Below are 16,760 nucleotides of genomic sequence, written 5' to 3' on the forward strand. Positions count from 1 at the left end.
AAGTCAAAATCAAACAGCGATAAAACTGCTTTGGCGAACAGCAGAGGTCAAACAGATCCCAAGGCACGACTGCTTTTCACACCACGTACAACTTCCATTCCCAATGTAAAACCACAGCGCCTGTTCAATCAAGCATTGCCGGACGCCTCCAAGATACATTGCATGCGACATAGTATGATTACAGCATAATCCAGATGTACACCCAGATGCGTGTCAGGCGCAGACTATTCTTTCGACAACCGCTGTGTGAAATGTGCTGCTGCTGCTGCTGATACAACGCGGCCAGGGATGTCAGGGCACCGCTGTGAGAGGATCGGGCTATCAAACCAGTGACGTAGAAAGGCGGGGCAGTAATGCCAAGGTCAGAGCTGTCAGACCACGGTGACGTGAGTGATTGACTACCTGATGGGCAGGGAGAAATTTGCAGCGACATCGAATCATTTGACATAGTGTGACAAGAGTTGACAGAGAGGTTTGACAGAGTGCGGTGGGAAAAGCAACGATATCCGCATTTGTCGTGGTGGCGAGATAGCTGTCGCGCATTTTCAGGGACTCGGTGTAAAGATATTACCTGTTCGTTGTCAGTAAGTTTGGTAACTAGGAGTAGTAAGTAAGTACGTGAATATAGAGTGAATCTGCTCCTCGTTAGTATAGTGGTGAGTATCCCCGCCTGTCACGCGGGAGACCGGGGTTCGATTCCCCGACGGGGAGGGTTTTGAGCAGTCGCTTTCCGAGACGCGGCCACCGGTTGCGGTCATACGCGGACCGTAAGCCTCCCTCGGTCTGCTCCGGTGTCATATCAGTGCCACGGCAAGAACTCCTGCCAACAGGTGTAAACCTCAAGTGCCAGTACTTGTACGGAAAACATCTTAGGTATCTGCTTTTATGCAACATTGCATCTTCTGAAAAAATACTTATAAACCACCTGTGTGTTACACAAGAAAAACGTATGCTTCGAAAGCATGCATCCGTCATTATTTCTACTCTAAAAACGTATGCAGCCTTTACTCATACGCTACTCTACTTCATTTTACTGATGCGACATTACTTCTACTGCAAAACGAACTCAATGTAATGAATACACTGCCTTTTATATCGGCACCATAACCTTGCATGCCGTATTGCCCAGGCGCGGCCCCTCCTATTTTGCATCTTGTTCCTACTCCCATGCTAGGTGTCCACGCATCATGCGCTCAATGGCTTAACACTGGCACTGGAAGTAATGCCGCGTACACGCTAAAACTGAATACATGTTGAAGCAGAAATGATGACGGATATGGCGCTTGAAGTATTGGTTGCATTGTACCAATGTCGCGTGGAAGCATTCGCAGAGGAAATGCCGTCGCACATTAGTAACGACTACGTAAGGTTTTGCGGTAGAAATGATAACAGGCAGAATTTCCGTGGGCATAAGTTTTATCGCGCAGCACTTCTATTGCGTGTGAGCAGCATTGTCAGTTGAAGTCATGCCGTCGCATTCTTGTCGGTGGGTTTTTTTTTTTTTGTTGCAGCACGACTGTCATGGAACCATGCGTTCCTTCCAACAAATATGTGCTCAACGCGTCGTCAACGAAAGCTCTGTGTGCTAATTGCATGATGACTTACTATGACGTAACTTCCAATGTGCGAAAACTAATAGCTATTCTGCAATATTTCTGCCAAGTATGTGCCTTTATACAGGCCGAATGGGCCGTGGGCACCATGTTGCGGTACTTTCATTATGAAAGCATTTTAGCCCACATTGTTGGGACCGAATGCAAAGCATAAATTTCACTGTTCCATACGCTCTGAATCGGTTAAGCCCCACAGCAGTTTTTGGAATATTGTGTTTTGCTCACGCAAGGAAAATTAATTTCGAAAACGTTTTAGACACATCCCAACTCTTTCACAATCTCATGGATGTTACCCCGTCCCAAAACTGCACGCATTCGCTAACAGCGAATGCTTCCGAGCATACACCATCGACCCATGGAACATCATGCAACAAAGACTGGAAATTTATTCGCGGCGCACCAAGAATGTTCTGTTCCACGTTGTGAAGAAGAATACTTGCCGGGTGTGTTTGCAGCGCGACGCCTTTCCTTTGAAACTATTTGCAAATGACGTGACAACATTTCCGCACGCAAAGAAACTAAGATATTCGTTACAGGTACTATGCGTACCCTTAAAAATAAAAACTGCAAATGATTGTGCTTCAATGCATACACATTTTGGCCACATATGGCTGCTCTTGAGCACGTAGAGCAGCCTGTTTATGACTGAATACGTTGCGCCATCTCCGCCTCACTTCGATTTTGTCCTAGTCGCGGGAAAAAAAATGCGCGTCCGTCAAAGATTCTACGGTACATTACGTAGAATATTTCCCGTTAGGAACACCAAAAGGCGCAAAAGCATGGCATGTATGACGTCAACGGCATTCACATATAGATAGTTTGATGTCCAGGTCGCTGAGAATACACGTTGCATGCGTATACAAACCATCGATCTGGAGTTGAGGATGGATGCTGCGCCAAGCATGTTCGCTGTACAGAGGAGATCAGTCACATCTGCACAAACTCGCCCGTCCGGGAATCGAACCGCGGTCTCCCGCCTGACAGGTGGGGATACTGACCACCGCACAAACGAGGAGTAATCTCAATCACGACCTTACTTACAACGAGCCGGACTAACGCAGTCACCCAATCGAAGAAGGTGCTTGAGTAAAAAGTGACGCTGGTTTGCCGGTTCTCTGTGCGAGGAGGATTTTATACAGGTAGGTCGGGTCCGTAGGGCCTGTTCGTTGTCGATAGGTCGTTGGTGTATGCTCGAATGTGCTTGCTATTTCCAAATTTGTGCTGTTTTGGAATCGGGGAAGACCAATGATGCTGTTGAAGAGCTCAGGCGTATCTGACACGTCTTAGAATACGTTCTTCCTTCAGCAATCAGACGATAAAATTTCAAAAAGTGCTTTGGAGCCTAACCGATAAAGGGAACATGAAATATTCAAGCTTACTCTTGGTCCTTGATCCTAACTATATGGGTTCCAATACTTTCACAAGAAAGTAGCGCGATATGGCGCCCACCACCCATTCTGCCTGTGGTCGAAGCACAAACTTGACAGACATGATGAAGCATAAACGCTATTCTTCGGCAGAGTGAATGGTATTGTGATCGTGAGTCGTCATTCAATTGACGTGCAGAGCCTTAGTTGACAACGCATTGAGCGCATACTTTTGGAAGGGGCAGACGACTCCATGACATTCATGCCTCAGCAAAACACCTACCGACAAAGTGCCGCTGCATTACTTCAGCTGCCAATGTTCATACATGACATAAGTGCTACGCGATAAAACTTTTGACCCACGAATTTTCGCGGTTTGCTATTTCTACTGCAAAATATTATATAATCATTATCTATATCCGAAGTTATTTCCACTGCAAATATTTACGCACAACAATTGTGCCACACGGCCAAAAGCTTGGGTTTAAAAAAAATCATACGTGTTATTACTTCCGCTGCAAAACGTATACATCTCTACGTTTTGCAGCAGAAGTATACGCAACGCTACTTCTTGTGCCAACACGTAGCAGTAAAGTGCAAAATGCGTGGACACATAGCAAAGGTGAAGGAAGAACTTCCAGGATAGGAGGGCCCCGCACCCGGGCAATTCCGTATTTAAAAGTTTGTGGTGCCGATACCAAAAATGGTGAACTCACTACGTCGAGTAGTCTTGTCGATTTGTCGTATTTCGCGTTTAAGTAAATGCTGTAGAAATCTCAATTGATGAATTAAAAATATTAATAACAAGTGCAAACTTTCAAATCATTATTTTTGTCGTGAAGACCTCAAGGCCTTGCGTGAGTTATTGCAGCAGAAGAAATATCGCGTTCTGGTGAAACTAGACCACGAGTGTAGTTACATTTTCAGTCAGGTGCTGACTGTACACCTCTTGTATGGTGATAAGTTAAGTGTCACATTCGGAGAAAGCATCGTTTTATGTATTTTGGGACAGGTTTAGTCGCTTTCCTTGCTTGCCCAAAACTTTTTGCAGCACTTCACCACTCCACCAGACGTCTTATTTAGTAGAGAACATTTGCTTAGAATTATTGCCCATGTGGATATGTCGATTGCAATAATTGTAACAGCACTTATGTACCAATACCATGGAGTGGACATCTCTAGTTTTTATTGCTCGTCCAAGCACTTCCACGCGTTTGTTCCTTCCGTTTTTAGGTGTATGTGCCTTTTGTGAGGCTTCAGCCATGAGTAAAGCAATTGGTACAAATGGTGAAATATGGCCTGTGTGGTAAAGCACAAATGTCGCCTGCAAATATTGGCAGCGTAAGGTAACATCGCTTACAACTAAAGACCACATAAGTTTTGCAGAAGACATCACAACTGGTGTCAGCTTTCAGGTCTCAGCTTTGTCGTGAAGCACTGATGTCACACATAATGGTTTGTAGTAGATGTGATGTCATGTATCATCAACTAACGTAACAGAAATTACGAGTGCCTAGATTTTTTGCAGCATACATTTCGTCGTGTAGCACTCATGTGTATGAGTTTTTGCAGCAAAAGAAATGTCGCGTATAAGTACGAGCTACATAAGCCTAAGCTGCAGAAGTAATGACGGGATGTCGTGTGGGCAGTGCTGCAGTAGACACAATGACGCCTGGAAGTGAAGAATGCATACGTTTTTGCTGTAGAAGTAATGACGTTCATGTGCTTTTACAGTATACGCATTGTCGTGAAGCACCCATGTTGCGTATGAGGTCTTGCAGTCGGAGTAATGTCGCATCAGTGATGTAAAATATAGTAAGGTTAGGTATAAGTAAAGGCTATATACCTATCTGAAGTAGAAAAAATGACGGGCACATGCTTTTGAAGCGTAAGTTTTTAACACAACAATTATGCCATTTACAAACATATTTCAAACAAACGATGTCCCGTACAATTAAGGAACATAGACGTTTTCGGTAGAAGTAATGACATGAAGTGAAGCGAAGTGACATGAAGTGGACATCTGTTTGGTAAGAGTTTTTGCCGTGGCGCTTATGTGACACCGGGGCAGACCGAGGTATGTGCGCGGTCCTTGCTCGATGGCGACGGATGAACGCGTCTCGGGAAGCGACTGCTCAAAATCCTCCCCGTCGGGGAATCGAACCCCGGTCTCCCGCGTGACAGGCGGGGATACTCACCACTATACTAACGAGGAGTGACATGTACCCAACCTTCCCTACAACCAGTGTGGTAGAATTGCCGATTTTGAGTGTAATTCCTCCTCATAGATATAGCTCCCGAAAGGCAGTAAGAAGGCATGATGCCGAAATCTCAACCTAACTATATCTCGATTCTCCTGTTTTTTTTTCCGAGGAATTAGGCTACTACTACTACTACTACTACTGTCTTAAAAGCCCGATTCCCCACCGCAGTGTTCTAAAAATCCAGGCCGCGTTATTTGAGCGGCAGCGGCAGCACATTTCATCCCGCAATATAAGACTGGTCTACATCTTATACGCATTTACGCATACCCCTGGATTGTCCCCTCTACATGCCATGTCGCATATGGTGCTATTTACAGGTGTCCGGCAATGGCTAATTTGACGGGCGCTGTAGTTTTACAATGGGAATGGAAGGTCTGTGTGGGGTGAAGAGCAGTCTTGCCTTGGAAGCTGTTTAGCCTCTGTTTTTTTCCTACGCCGCTGCTGATAAAAGCAGTTTAATTGCTGTTTGATTTTGGCTTGGTCCTATTGCGCATGGTACCAGCAATGGTTCCAAATAAGGATGCCGCGCGCATCATAATTTTTCCCGTAATGAAAGCTATGACAGCCCGCTCATTGCCTGTTCGGCTCAACTACTGACGGCATGATCGCTTGGACGAGTCCACTGCGCACATTGGGGAAATGTTGGAGGCATAATTTCACCGGCTTTCGACCCTTTGACGCCTCCCTTCGTCGGCGAGGAGCCATTAACGACGCTGTCTTTTGGCGCCAGGATCTAAGGCTCTCAGCGTGATTGGCCTCAAGCACTAACAAGCTGGCTTTTGCCAATATTTCTGATCAAATACCCTTGAAAGTCATGTGCCTTCATAATTTTGCGATTTATCGACATTTGCTGTCAAAATACGTCATGCAGAGGTTATTTGGTTCGTGAAAGACAGTACCATAGCTTTAAAACTGAATCGTCCACAATGAAATGAAATTGCCGCGAGGAGCTCAGTGTCTTCTCACACTCTGTCAGCTAGCCAATCACTTATGACGCCGCCATCTGACAGCCATGACCTTGGCATCACTATCCCGCCTTTCAGTGCTATGCCACTGGTTTGATAGCCCGATCCTCTCACCGTGGTGCTCTGAAAACTCTGGCCGCGTTATATGAGCAGCAACAGCGACAGCAGCACATTTCACCATGCAGTGTTATACTGGTCTGCGCCTTACACCCATCTGGGCGCACAACTGGATTATCCTGTCATGTCGTTTATTGTATAGTTTGCTAGCGTCCGGCAATGACTGAAGTGCGTTGTCGTTTCACAACGAGAATGAACATTCAACGCGTTGCGAAAAGCAGTCTTACCTTGGGAGCTGGTGTGCCTCCGCCGTCGACCAAAGCTGTTGTATCGCTCTTCGCGATAGTTTGATTTCATTGAGCGTGGAAATATTGATGACCACAAATAAGGATGCAAACAATCACGACACGTCTTCCCCAATGCTTGACATCGTTTCAGAGACTACGGTGGTCTGGTCGATTGTGGGTATGGTTTTGCGCACATTATTCCTCGTTAGTATAGTGGTGAGTATCCCCGCCTGTTACGCGGGAGACCGGGGTTCGATTCCCCGCATGTCACGCAGTTTTGTACGGGAGTGACTGTGTCACCTCTTTGGTAAGTATCCCCGCATGTCACGAAGGAGACCAGGGCTTGGTTTCCCGAACGGGCGGGTTTGTTTGTTTGTCGTATTGTCCTTTCTGATTTCGAGATGGATGGGTTGCGTGTGTCTTCTAGTCCGGGCTGTATCGAGCTCCTGCGGTTATTGGTGTATGATCGGGAGTCGCCGGCGTTACAAATGTTTGTGTCTCAAACCCGCTGGAGTCCATTCTAGCTTGATGGGGGAGAAAATATGGATTACAAATGTGCTTTAAGCCCAACGAATGCAGAACACGTTAAACATTCATCCTTACGCTATGTCTTCGATTTCTCACAAGACAAACCTTTGTCACAAACCGGGTATATTTCACAAAACGAGTGTTTTGGTCTGTTTTGTGAGAGATTAAAGGCAAAACGTTAGTGTGAGTTTTTATGAGTTTCAAATTGAATGGGCTTCTAGGCAGATTTTCGGTGTATTTAATCATTGAAGAAAAAACGAATTCTCACACTTTTGGAATAGGCCCAGACAATTTTAAAACCCCATTGACGGTTCACTCATCCCAAAACAGCACGCATTCGTAACGCCGACGACTTCTAAGCGTGCAGAAGCGACTGCAGGGACCTTATACAATAGAGGCTAGAAGTCATCTGCAAGCCACTGTCCTCAAAACGAGGACGAACGCTACAATGTACATCTACATTGAGTGGATGCACCCGTCCCACCTTCACAAAAGCCTCCCCGCCGAGGAATCGAACCCTGGTATCCCGTGCAACAGGCGGGGATACTCACCACTAAATTAACGAAAGGCAGCATGCGACCAACTGTACCCGCAATTGACCGGATCGCCGTAGTCACTAAAACAATGAAGATGCTCGAAGCAAACGCGAAACGTTGTGCGGCATAGGTCATTATTTTTCCACTACTTCGAAGCTACGCGATACCGCTCATTGGCTGTACTGTCCAACCTATGACGTCATGATCGGTGTGGATGAGGCCATTTCGCACAGATTGGGCAATTTTGGAGGCGGCGTCGCAACATGTTCATTTGGCGTCGGGGATCTTAAGACTCTCAGCGCACCCTCACCCCAACAATAACAAGCCCACTCATGCCATAATTTCTAGTCATGTGCCCTTTCGTATTAAGCATCCTCGTTAACAACACTTCGGAAGAAATAGGTGATGCATAGGTTGATAAACATCTGGTTGACGACTTGCCACTAGCCGACTTTAGTCTTTCAGAGTCTGCAATGAAGGCCGGTATGGTATTGTAATGCTAGGTGTGCCAACACTCGCATTTTAAAGTGTTCCATGTTCTGGCAGTGGTGGTTGCATCAAACCTCTCTAGAACGGTCCGGTTTAAGTCACGATATCCAAGCACGAGTCTACACTTTTGGTAGGACTTCAACATGCATGTATGTATGCATGTCAATGAGTGGGGTCTCACAGCTACCTAGCCTTGGAATAAATAATGACGCTCGCGGCGACTGAAACGGATGAATGCACATGCATGGCAGGTGCACGGTTCATCTAGATAGGGATGGTGTTGCTTACAGGGGCTGTGGGCCGTTTTTCTCAGCACGACGCTCTTGAACATAATTCGAACCATGGCGTTTGCCTGATGCATGAAAACTGAGTAATTTTGCATGGCTTCCACCAGTTACAAAAGTTTATACCATTTTTTGAAATACTTAGTTTTTCGACAGGTTTCACCACTTCATAAGTTTATATCACGTAACATGATCATTATAACTATACTACCGCCGTCAGTTATCACGGAGTCCCGATAAGAAATAAATGATGTTGGACTTAGCCATGTACGCGTCAAAGCCCCAATTTTTTTTTTCGTTGCATGGGATACAAAGCAGGGTTTTATGATGCATTCCCCTGCTCTACCACCAGAGCAAAGAAACGACTTAGACAGTCAATTTGCTCTCAATCCATGTTATGAAAGGTGTACCTGTCCAAGCGAGCATGCCGTCAGTGGTTGAGCCACACAGCCAATGAGCGAGATCTTATAGCTTTCTGGTACGGGGAAAATGATGACGCGTGCGACATCGTTATTTGGAACTCTTGATGTCACCATGCACAATGGGACCAAGTCAAAATCAAACAGCGATAAAACTGCTTGGCTAACAGCAGAGGTTAAACAGATCCCAAGGCACGACTGCTTTTCACACCACGTACAACCTCCATTCCCATTGTGAAACCGCAGCACCTGTTCAGCCAAGCATTGCCGGATGCCTCCAAAATACATCACATACGACATAGCATGATTACAGCATAATCCAGGTGTACACCCAGATGCGTGTCAGGCGCAGACTATTCTTTCGACACCGCTGTGTGAAATGTGCTGCTGCTACTGCTGATACAACGCGGCCAGGGATGTCAGGGCACCGCTGTGGGAGGATCGGGCTATCAAACCAGTGACGTAGAAAGGCGGGGCAGTAATGCCAAGGTCAGAGCTGTCAGACCACAGTGACGTGAGTGACTGACTAGCTGATGGGCAGGGAGAAATTTGGAGCGACATCGAATCATTTGACATAGTGTGACAAGAGTTGACAGAGAGGTTTGACAGAGTGCGATGGGAGAAGCAGCGATATCCTCATTTGTCGCGGTGGCGAGATATCTGTGGCACATTTTCAGGGAATCGGTGTAAAGACAACACCTGTTCGTTGTTAGTAAGTTTGGTAACTAGAAGTAGTAAGTACGTAAATAGCGAGCAAGCGTGCTCCTCCTTAGTATAGTGGTGAGTATCCCCTACTGTCACGCGGGGACCGGGGTTCGATTCCCCGACGGGGAGGCTTTTGAGCAGTCGCTTCCCGGGATGCGACCATCGGTCACGATCGAACGTGAACCCCCTCGGTCTACCCCGGTGTCACATCAGTACCACGGCAAAAGACTCCTTCCATCAGGTGTCCACTTAACGTGGTATGATATTGAGAACATCTATAGTATATACTATCACGCGACATTACATCTGAACAAATACTTTCAAACCATCTGTGTGTTACACAATAATGTATGCTTCAAAAGCATGTACCCGCCATTATTTCTACTCTCAAAACGTATGCAGCCTTTACTCATACGCTGCTTTACTTCATTTTACCGATGCGACATTACTTCTACTGCAAAACGAACTCAATGTAATAAATACATTATCTCGCTGTATCGACACATGACATGGCATGCATGACGTCGACGGACAACCTGGCTAGATTCTTGTTGTCGGTGTCTCTGATAATACACGTCAAACTGCGTATACAAACCATCGATCTCGATCAGTGACTACCTTACTTACAACGAGCCGGACTAACGCGGTCATCCAATCAAAGAAGATGCTCGAAGAAAATGTGATGCCGGTTCGCCGGCTCGCTGTACGGGGAGGATTTTGTACATGTAGATCAGGTTCGAAGGGCCTTTTCGTGGTCAAAAGGTCGATGGTGTATACGAGAAAGCATTCGCTGTTCGTGGTCCTAGCGAGGACCGGAATCATCCCAACCTTACTAGCACCGAACGGAGTGCTGCAGTCACGCGATTAACTTAGATGCTCGAGGAAAAGATGGCAAACGATACGAACAGCGATAAAACTGCTTTGGCTAACAGCAGAGGTTAAACAGATCCCAAGGCACGACTGCTTTTCACACCACATACAACCTCCATTCCCATTGTGAAACCACAGCGCCTGTTCAATCAAGCATTGCCGGACGCCTCCAAGATGCATTGCATACGACATAGCATGATGACAGCATAATCCAGATGTACGCCCAGATACGTGTCAGGCGCAGACTATTCTTTAGACACCGCTGTGTGAAATGTGCTGCTGCTGATACAACGCGGCCAGGGTTGTCAGGGCACCACTGTAAGAGGATCGGGTTATCAAATCACTGACGTAGAAAGGCGGGACAGTAATGCCAAGGTCAGAGCTGTCAGACCACGGTGACGTGAGTGACTGACTAGCTGATGGGCAGCGAGAAATTTGCAGCGACATCGAATCATTTGACAGAGTGTGACAAGAGTTGACAGAGAGGTTTGACAGAGTGCGGTGGGAAAAGCAACGATATCCGCATTTGTCGTGGTGGCGAGATAGCTGTCGCGCATTTTCAGGGACTCGGTGTAAAGATGATACCTGTTCGTTGTTAGTAAGTTTGGTGACTAGAAGTAGTAAGTACGTAAATATCAAGTGAGTTTGCTCCTCGTTAGTATAGTGGTGAGTGTCCCCCGCCTGTCACGCGGGAGACTGGGGTTCGATTCCCCGACGGGAAGGATTTTGTGACGGCAGAGAGGGTTAATTCTCTGGAGGGCCCGTGTCTATAGTTTAATGACATATGCTGAGGGGTGACATTAGTCGGCAAGGCAAGGCAAGCTCGAATGGCATTCGCGGTTGTTGTTGTTGAAGCATGTCCAGTTTGTTGTTGTTGAACACTTCACTGCTGTGTTCGACCGTCTGGCGAGTTCCGCCGTTCAGTCCTTTACTGGTGGAACAGCCGTTCGTCACGCCACGGTGTTCTGAAAACTATTGTGGCTCGCGTTATATGAGTACCAACACCAGATATTTTCCCTCCGTGATGTCTATCTAACCTGGCCTTCGCCGTATCTGCACCTTGACGTACTCCTGAATCACCTCACCATGTAGTATATGGTGCAAGCGTCCGGTAATGACTAGTTGAAAAGGCGGCTGCGTTTTTCATCGTGAATGTATTGTCTGCGTGATGCGGAAGACAAACTCACCTTGGGAGCTGTTTAACCTCTGCTGTTGAATGGAACAGGTTTGCTGCCGTTTGATTTTGGCTGAGGCCCGTTGAGCATGTTAACGTTGGTGGTTCCAAATAAGGATGGCACCAAATCATATCCCGTTTGTCACATTTTTCTGGTGCGTCATCGTTGGCTGAGCGACTACGGCAGCCCGGTCAGTCGCAAGGAAGGCTGGACGTACGTCACTCCTCGTTAGTATAGTGGTGAGTATCCCCGCCTGTCACGCGGGAGACCGGGGTTCGATTCCCCGACGGGGAGGGTTTTGAGCAGTCGCCTCCAGAGACGCGGTCACCGGTTGCGATCGTACGCGGACCGTGAACCTGTGTCTGCACCGGTGTCATATCGAAGCCTCGGCAAGAACTCCTGCCAACAGATATGAACCTCAAGTGGCAGTACTTGTACGGAAAACATCTTAAGTATTTGCTTTTACGCGACATTACATCTTCGGAAAAAAAATACTTATAAACCACTTGTGTGCTACACAACAAAATGCATGCTTCGAAAGCATGCACCCGTCATTATTTCTACTCTAAAAGCGTATGCAGCCTTTACTCATACGCTACTCTACTTCATTTTACTGATGCGACATTACTTCTACTGCAAAGCGAACTCAATGTAATGAATACACTGTCTTTTTTATCCGCACCATAACCTTGAACGCAGTATTGCCCAGGCGCGGCACCCTCCCATTCTGCATTTTGTTCCTACTCCCATGCTAGGGGTCCACGCATTTTACACTCCGTGGCTAAGCACTGGCACTGGAAGTAATGCCGCCTACACGCTAAAACTGTACATTGTATACATTTCGAAGCAGAATTGATGACGGATATGGCAGTTGAAGTATCGATTGTATTGTACCAATGTCGCGTGGAAGCATTCGCGGAGGAAATGCCGTCGCACATTAGTAATGACTACATAAGGTTTTGCGGTAAAAATGATAACGGGCATAATTTTCGTGGGGCATAAGGTTTATCGCGTAGCACTTCTATTGCGTGTGAGCAGCATTGGCAGTTGAAGTCATGCCGTCGCACTCTTGTCGATGGGGTGTTTTGCTGCAGCACGAATGTCATGAAACCATGCGTTCCTTCCAACAAATATGTACTCAACGCGTCGTGAACCAACGCTTTGTGTGTTAATTGTATGGTGGCTCACGATGTCGTATATAGATAAGACTTGCATATATATATATATATATATATATATATATATATATATATATATATGTATAGCTATATATATATATGTATATATATATATATACATAACTTGATATAACTAATATAGATATAACTTCTTTGCTCCCTCGCTCCTTCCGTTTATAGGTGCATGTGTTTTTCGTGCGGCTTCAGCCATGAGTAAAAGCGACTGGTACAAATGGTGAAACATGGCCTGTGTGGTAAAGCACAAATGTCGCCTACAAGTATTGGCAGCGTAAGTAACACCGCTTACAGCTAAAGGCCACATAAGTTTTGCCGAAGACATCACGACTGGCGTCAGCTTTCAGGTCTCAGCTTTGTCGTGAAGCACTGGTGTCACATATAACCGTTTGTAGTAGATGTAATGTCATGTATCAGCAACTGACATAACAGAAATTGCGAGTGCCTATATTTTTAGCAGCATGCGTTTTGCCGTGTAGCACTCATGTGTATGAGTTTTTGCAGCAAAAGTAATGTGGCGTATAAGTAAGGGCTACATAAGCCTAAGCTGTAGAAATAATGACGGGATGTCGTGTAGGCATTATCGCAGTAGACACAATGACGCCTAGAAGTGAAGAATGCATACGTTTTTGCTGTAGAAGTAATGACGGTTATGTGCTTTTACAGTATACGCATTGTCGTGAAGCACTCATGTTGCGTATGAGGTCTTGCACTCGAAGTAATGTCTCGTCAGTAAAGTAAAATATAGTAAGGTAAGTTATAAATAAAGGCTATATACCTATCTGAACAAATTATGACGGGCACATGCTTTTGAAGCATATGTCTTTTGACGTAACAATTGTGCCATTTGCAATTGTGCCATGGGTTGTCAGCTCTACATGTCATGTCGGATATGGTGCTTTTTACAGGTGTCCGGCAATGGCTAAAGTAAACCATGTCGCGTACAATTCAGGAGTATAGCCGTTTTCAGTAGAAGTAGTGGCACATGAAGTGGACATCTGTTGGTAAGAGTTTTTGCTGTGGCACTGATGTGACGCAGGGGAAGACCGAGGTATGTTCGCGGTCCTTGCTCGATCGCGACGGATGAACGCGTCTCGGAAGCGACTGCTCAAAATCCTCCCCGTCGGGGAATCGAACCCCGGTCTCCCGCGTGACAGGCGGGGATACTCACCACTATACTAACGAGGAGTGGTATGTACGTAACCTTCCCTACAACTGACCGCGCTGCCGTAGTCACTCAACCAACGATGACGCACCAGAAAAATGTGACAAACTGGACATGCTTTGGTGCCATCCTTATTTGGAACCATCCATCTTAACATGCCCAACGGGCCTCAGCCAAAATCAAACAGCAGCAAAGCTGTTTGATTCAGCAGCAGAGGTTAAACAGCTCATAAGGCGAGTTCGCTTTCCGCAACACGTAGACACAACATTCACGATTAAAACGCAGCCGCCTTTTCAACTAGTCGCTTGCTTGCCGGACGCTTGCAAAATATACTACATGCTGAGGCAGTTCAGGAGTACGTCAGGGTGCGCACAAGGAGAAGGCCAGAGGAGCTGGACATCAGGGGATGAAATATCGGGCCTTGCGGATTAACGTCACTTCCGAACAGACGTGACCCAACCACGGGTGTAGACACTCCTGAGAATGGACCTTTTCTACAGGCACAAAACCCTTCCCGTCAAGGAATCGAACCCCGGTCTCCCGTGACAGGCGGGGGCACTCACCACTATACTAATGAGGACCGGAATCATCTCATCCTAACTAGCACCGAACCGGACTGCCGCAGTCACGCAATCAACAAAGATGCTCAAGGAAACTGTGACAAACCGGACATGCTCTGCACATAGTCTAGCGACGGGACGAGACAGACATCGCCGTGCAGGGAGGATCTGGTACAGGCAAAACGGTTCGAACGGCTAGAATGTTGGAGCTGCTCCCTGTGGAGGGTAGATCGGATTGAGCGATCCAGGTGTTATCTTTAGACCGAGTTCCTGAAAATGTGAGACGAAAACCCTACCACCACCTTAAGTGACTATATGGTTGTTTTTCCGACCACACTCTGCTGAACCTCTCCGTCAACTCTTCCCACACTATGTCAAATTATTCGATGTTGCTCCGAATTTCTCCTTGTTCATCTGATAGTTGGTCACTGACCTCGCCGTGGTCTGACAGCTCTGACCTTGGCATTACTGCCCCGCATTTCAGTGCTACGTCGCTGTTTTAAAAGCCCGATTTCGTAAGTTGTTCAGTGCATTAGCGAAGAACGTTAGTCACGCAGATAAGACAGTAGTATTAGCCTATTCCTCGGAAAAAACCAGGAGAATGGGGATATAGTCTCGGAAAGGCAGTAGAGAGGCATGTTGCCAAAATATCAACCTAACTATATATCCATTCTCATGGTTTTTCCGAAGAAAAAGGCTAATACTACTGTCTTAAAAGCCCGATTCCCTACCGCGGTGGTCTGAAAATTCAGGCTGCGTTAGGTGAGCAGCAGCAGCAGCACATTTTATCCCGCGTTGTAAGACCGGTCTGCATCTTACACGTATTTACGCATACGCCTGGGTTGTCAGCTCTACATGTCATATCGGATATGGTGTTTTTTACAGGTGTTCGGCAATGGCTAATTTGACGGACGCTGTAGTTTTACAATGGGAATGAAAGACTTCCGTGGGGCGAAAAGAAGTCTTGCCTTGGAAGCCATTTAACCCCTGCGTTTTTTTCTGTGCCGCTGCTGATCACAGCAGTTTAAATGCTGTTTGCTTTTGGCTTGGTCCTATTGCGCGTGGTAACATCAATGGTTCCAAATAACGATGCCGCGCGCGTCATCATTTTTCCCGTGAAGAACCTATGAGAGATCGTTCATTGGTTGTACGGCTCAATCACGATGATCGCGGCATGATCGCTTGGACGAGTCCACTACGCACATTGGGGAAATGCTGGAGGCATAATTTCACCGGCGTTTGGCCCTTTGACGTCTCCCCTCGTCGGCGGGGAGCCATCAACGGCATTCTCATTTAGCGTCGGGATCTAACACTAACAGCGTGCCTGGCCTCAAACAGTAACACGTTGGCTTGTGGCAAAATTTCTGGGCAAATACCCTTGAAAGTCGTGTGCCTTCACAATTATGCGATTTATCAACATTGCCTGTGAAAATAGGTCATGCAGAGGTTGCTTGGTTCGTGACATGAAAATGCCCCAGGCTTAAAACGGAAATGTCCGCAATTCAATGAAATTTCCGCAATGAACTCAGCGTTTCCTCACACTCTGCCAGCTATTCAGTCACTCACGTCGCCGTGGTCTGACATCTCTGACCTTGGCATTACTGACCCGCCTCTCTACGTCACTGGTTTGATAGCCCGATCCTCTCACCACGGTACCCTGAACTCCCTGACCGCGCTATATGAGCAGCAGCGGCACATTTCTCCCTGCGGTGTTATACTGGTCTGCGCCTTACACGCATCTGGGCGTACACCTGGATTATCCCGTCATGTCGTATGCTGTATATTTTGACAGCGTCCGGCAATGACTGATTGAAAGCGCGCCGTTGTTTCACAACGAGAATGAACGTTCTACGTGTTGCGAAAAGTAGTTTTGTCTTGGGGCTGATTTGCATCCACTCTTGGCCAAAGCTGTTGTGTCGCTGCTCGACCTTAGCTCGGTTTCAATGAGCGTGGTTATATCGATGACAATAAATAAGGTGCCGCACAACTACGACACATCTTCCTCGAGCATTGACATCGTTTCATTGACTACTGTGGTGCGGTCGATTGTGGGTATGGTTTAGTGCACAACACTCCTCATTAGTGTAGTGGTGAGTATCCCCGCCTGTCACGCGGGAATTTTTATTGGGAAAGTTTGGAGGCGGCGTCGCAACATTTTCATTTTGCGGCGGGGGTCTTAAGATTCTCAGCGTACCCTCCCTCCAACAATAACAAGCCCGCTCATGCAATAATTTCTAGCCAAGTATCCTTGTGTATTATGTATTCTCGCAATTTTACGATTTA

The 16,760-nt window shown here is 46.6% G+C and overlaps 4 non-coding genes across 4 annotated transcripts; 2 read left to right on the plus strand and 2 right to left on the minus strand.

Annotated features, from left to right (window-relative positions):
* The first annotated feature begins 639 nt into the window (after positions 1-639).
* Positions 640-711, plus strand: TRNAD-GUC (transfer RNA aspartic acid (anticodon GUC)). Its single transcript has one exon. It is a non-coding gene; the product is annotated as a tRNA-Asp (tRNA).
* A 4,412-nt stretch (positions 712-5,123) lies between these two features.
* TRNAD-GUC (transfer RNA aspartic acid (anticodon GUC)) lies at positions 5,124-5,195 on the minus strand. Its single transcript has one exon. It is a non-coding gene; the product is annotated as a tRNA-Asp (tRNA).
* A 6,586-nt stretch (positions 5,196-11,781) lies between these two features.
* TRNAD-GUC (transfer RNA aspartic acid (anticodon GUC)) lies at positions 11,782-11,853 on the plus strand. Its single transcript has one exon. It is a non-coding gene; the product is annotated as a tRNA-Asp (tRNA).
* Positions 11,854-13,868: 2,015 nt separating this feature from the next.
* Positions 13,869-13,940, minus strand: TRNAD-GUC (transfer RNA aspartic acid (anticodon GUC)). The gene has a single exon. It is a non-coding gene; the product is annotated as a tRNA-Asp (tRNA).
* Between the last annotated feature and the right edge of the window lie 2,820 nt (positions 13,941-16,760).

The sequence above is a fragment of the Pollicipes pollicipes genome, unplaced genomic scaffold (genome assembly GCF_011947565.3).
Source record: "Pollicipes pollicipes isolate AB1234 unplaced genomic scaffold, Ppol_2.1 Scaffold_4002;HRSCAF=4701_pilon_pilon_pilon, whole genome shotgun sequence".
Classification (NCBI taxonomy): domain Eukaryota; kingdom Metazoa; phylum Arthropoda; class Thecostraca; order Pollicipedomorpha; family Pollicipedidae; genus Pollicipes; species Pollicipes pollicipes.